General features: G+C 39.3%; 1 pseudogene; it reads left to right on the plus strand.

Moving 5' to 3' along the window:
• Positions 1-389: 389 nt before the first annotated feature.
• Positions 390-553, plus strand: LOC147678047 (U2 spliceosomal RNA; annotated as a pseudogene).
• The last annotated feature ends 798 nt before the right edge of the window (positions 554-1,351 follow it).

The raw sequence follows: 1,351 nt of genomic DNA on the forward strand, positions 1-1,351 counted from the left end.
TCTCCGTGTCTGATCTTGAAACAAGCTCCGTCTTCAAACAGCCACGCTGACTTACTTTGAATTTTTATCATATGCGCGGCTCTTTTGCAGTTTCTCATGAGCGCGTGTTCTGTTTTTTTTTCCCAATCACTGTCCCGAATGTAGATCTTTTTTTCAAAGTAACACACTGCTGTTTGACACTGGTGACACACATATATTAATCATGCATTCTTAGCCAACGATGACGCAGGTATTGACACACAGATGTAATCTGCATATGTATGTAGCAGAGGTGAAGCATACCTGTGATATGTAGTGTTGTGTGACTCTTGTGACACGCAGGTGTATGTTTTCGTATGTGCTACTGGTGATTCGCAGGCAACAGTGGTAGTGTGCAGGTATATCATGTGTCAGTTTCTCAGTCTTTTGGCTAAGATCAAGAGTTGTATCTGTTCTTATCATTTAGAAACCACTATTAAGTGGTAGTAATTTTGATAAATCTCTGGTCTGCGACTCTAAAACATTTTTTTTTGCATTTTGTGGATATTTTTGTAAATTTCGTACAAGGCCCAACTGACTACTAACAAAGCAGGAGGAGAAATACCAGCATGCTGGTATCTGTTTTGTTTACTAGAAGCGCAAAATAGTGCCCCTCAAAAACCTGAGGTCAGCTCCTAGAGCCCGGTAAGGTTGCGCTCCCTAAATACTCTCCTTTTCCTTGCTGTAGTCTTCTTATCCTTCTTCTCTTTCTCTTTACTTTGCCCTTTCTCCCTTTTCTTTATCCTTCTTTAATTCTATGTTCTAGAATCCAGCTTGGATTCATACCTGACTTCAACCTCTGATACGAACAGCCGTTTGCTGTGGGTTCTGATACTTTGTATCTTATTTAGACTAATAAACTACTCTACAACTTAAGACTGCTTTCATCGTCTCCTTACACCGATACATAATTGGTACCAGGAGCGGGGTAGAGAATTTTCTACATTTCTCCCCTCCCACCAAGGGACATCAGATTCTCTTGATTCTCTCAAAACTGTCTCTATGGACATCGGAAACTTTGTTTCAGAAGCTACTATTTCCTGGACTGAGTCTTTCTTGGGACCCACAAGCCCTTTCTTCTGGTTTAGATATTGGTCTTTTCTTAAAGACAAAATTTATGCTTATCATAATTCTCCTCATTCAACTACTGTTTTCACTCCTTTCGAGTTGTTGAGAGGCAGAAAATGTCACACTTTACTTCTACCTTCTTGGTTGGAGCGACATTCTTCACTCTCAAACAATTCAAATATCTCTAAAGATGATATTTTACGCCAATCTGTCACTTTAGCACAAAACAAATAAAAGTTTTATTTTGATCATTGCCAACATGTTC

The sequence above is a fragment of the Lissotriton vulgaris genome, chromosome 12 (assembly GCF_964263255.1).
Source record: "Lissotriton vulgaris chromosome 12, aLisVul1.2, whole genome shotgun sequence".
NCBI lineage: Eukaryota > Metazoa > Chordata > Amphibia > Caudata > Salamandridae > Lissotriton > Lissotriton vulgaris.